Here is a 2,713-nt window from a genome sequence, read left to right as displayed (position 1 = left end):
TCTGTACAACAAATTCGAAAACAACAATCAACATTATAAACAATATAAACTTTGATATCCATTGAATGCTGGTAATCAAACTTCTTTCGTAAAGAATGTATTCTATTAAAGCCATAACCTTTCTGTTGTTTGATGCAGGCCGCGTTTCAAACTTTGAGCTGTGGTGATTCAGAAGGGATTTTCCAGTAGAAGTAGTTGTGGATTCTTGTAGCCATGAAGAGGCATTGGCCTGGAAAAGTGCCAGAGTGGGCGGGTGATTATTATGAAGATGAAGATGAAGATGGGAACATTAGGATGGCGAGGGTTGATGCGCTTGAGAAAGTGTTTTGGAGTCGTGAGGAGACTGATTTTATGCAAAAGGATGATCCTAGACTGCGTCGATTGGCTGAGAGCAGAATGGATAATCGTGAGGAAGTGAGGGAAGATCATAGACGCATTAGGCAGGTAGAGATTGTTTCGAATATAGAGGAGAAAAGCAGGAGGCAAGAAGAATTGGATTTGGAGTGTGAGGATGAGAATGCAATGGAGGAGCAGAGAAGAAGGATTAGGGAGAATGTTGCAAAGACAACAAGAGGAGGCGGCACTAATGCCAGAAGAGGAGGATGAAGTTGAGGAAGAGGAGGAGGAGTCTGAGTACGAGACTGATTCTGAAGAAGAATTGATGGGCATACTGATGGTGAAACCTATTTTTGTTCCAAAATCTGAAAGAGATACAATTGCTGAACGTGAGAGGCTCAAGGCAGAAGAGAGGGCACTCGATGAAGCTGTGAAAAAGATGATGGAAGAGAGGAGAGTGGAGACGAAGCAAATTGTGGTTGAAAAAATTCGGGAAGACCAGGAGATTCAAAGGTGTATGGAGTTGGAGGCGAATATTGCTGACGTGGATACCGATGATGAGTGAATGAGGCTGAGGAATATGAGGCTTGGAAGGCTAGAGAGATTGTGAGGATCAAGAGGGATAGAGAGAACAGAGAGGCAATGTCAAAGGAGAAGAAGGAGATTGAGAGGGTGAGAAATATGACAGAGGAAGAGAGGAGGAAGTGGGAAAGGAAGAATCCGAAACCTGCTGGGCAACCCAAGAAAAGTGGAGGTTCATGCAGAGGTACTACCATGATGGTGTTTTCTTCCAGACAAATCCTGATGATGAAGGTGGAACTGCAAAAGCCGATAATATTTACGCACGTGATTTCTCAGATCCAACTGGAGAGGATAAGATGGATAAGACGATATTGCCCGGTGTCATGCAGGTTAAGCACTTTGGTTGTAGGGGAAGGGTGAAATGGACTCATCTTTCCAACGAGGACACAACTGATTGGAATTATAACCCGTAAATTCTTCTTGTATAAGAATAGTATCTGGTTTCAGAATTCATAATATTCATAGTTCGAAATATTATCTCAGAATAGTAATTGCCATTGACAACATTTTGGGTTTCAACTATCACGAGTCTTACCTACAGTTGTATATGCTCTAGGGAAAAAACAAACTCAATTTTGTTTTCGATATCATTTAATCAATATAGGGACGCTTCAAAGCTTTAATAAAGATTAATTAAGGGCTATTCTAACCTATATAAGTCTTTGAATTCTACAGTAAAGAATACAATGGTAAGACTTGTCTATATAAGAGTTTCTTCTTATAGTTGTTCAGTTATACAAATTTACAAAAAGACTGATCTATATTTTGAACACTTTACTCATAAAACGATATGTTGGAATGGCCTGGTGAATCTGGAATTGTTAACACTGAGATTGAAGTAGCAGTCCAGAAAGGAAATGAAGGCAGTAATGGAAAGGATTTAAGATTTTATTTATTTATTTATTTGGAATTTCGTATAATTTTAAGGTGATGTAATAAACAAGCTAATTTGTATTATGTTGATGAGAAATTCTAAATCACGTACTGACTAGTAGTCTAGGGTGCAATCTAGTTCAATACTGTGTAGTTTTTGTTATCATATATTGAGTTAAATGTGATTCAAGGAAACTGGAAGTCTATGGTTGTATTGAGGAGTCATTTCCTATTTAAGAATTTCACAAACAGAACTAAAAAAAGGTTTAAAATGATTTATTGGCCTTCCAAGTTCCACCTAATACTGGGTTAGTGTTTTGTCCCTGTGAGTTTCATAAAATAGAGTGTGCCTGTATTTCCCTGAGTTTTGTTCTGTGCCTAATTGTTGTTATTTTGTGTTACTATTTAATGGATGTTTAGTTATGTAGATTGAGAGATCAAGAGGGAGCAATGTAAAAATACACTATTTTATTCTTTCACTGGAGCAAAAACTACAAATTTTACGTCTTTTCCAATGACCACATTTCGTTAATTGGAATGTTCGGAAAAGGGTATTTGTTTCTTTATTGTATACTTTGAAGCAAGAATTTCATGGCTGCAGTTCCTAATTTCGCTCTCGTGGTGTGCTGCTGGAATAGCGCTTTCCCAAGTCATGCTCTTGCCACGTGCTCATTATTATTTCTTTTCTTCTTCTGGGTCATGTTGAGATTGGCATTTTGCTCTTGGCATGCACTCATGCCTTTTTTTTCATCTCTTTCGTTTTGCTGATTGACAGTACTAAGAGGTACAAAACTACTAATGCAAATTATGCAATCAATCCTCGAAAAGAGGATTTGCTACTTATGTTCTCCCCATGCTGAATCCTTTTTTCTGGTTGGAAGGTTAAGTTCTTTAGTGATTTAATCATGCACCGTCAAGCAAA

At 38.1% G+C, this 2,713-nt stretch overlaps 1 pseudogene; it reads left to right on the top strand.

Moving 5' to 3' along the window:
- Positions 1-213: 213 nt before the first annotated feature.
- Positions 214-2,040, top strand: LOC111376332 (annotated as a pseudogene).
- Positions 2,041-2,713: the final 673 nt, after the last annotated feature.

This window comes from Olea europaea, unplaced genomic scaffold (genome assembly GCF_002742605.1).
Source record: "Olea europaea var. sylvestris unplaced genomic scaffold, O_europaea_v1 scaffold1492, whole genome shotgun sequence".
Lineage (NCBI taxonomy): Eukaryota > Viridiplantae > Streptophyta > Magnoliopsida > Lamiales > Oleaceae > Olea > Olea europaea.
The sequence above is the reverse complement of the archived record's forward strand: the minus strand, read 5'-3'. Positions and strand labels throughout refer to the sequence as shown.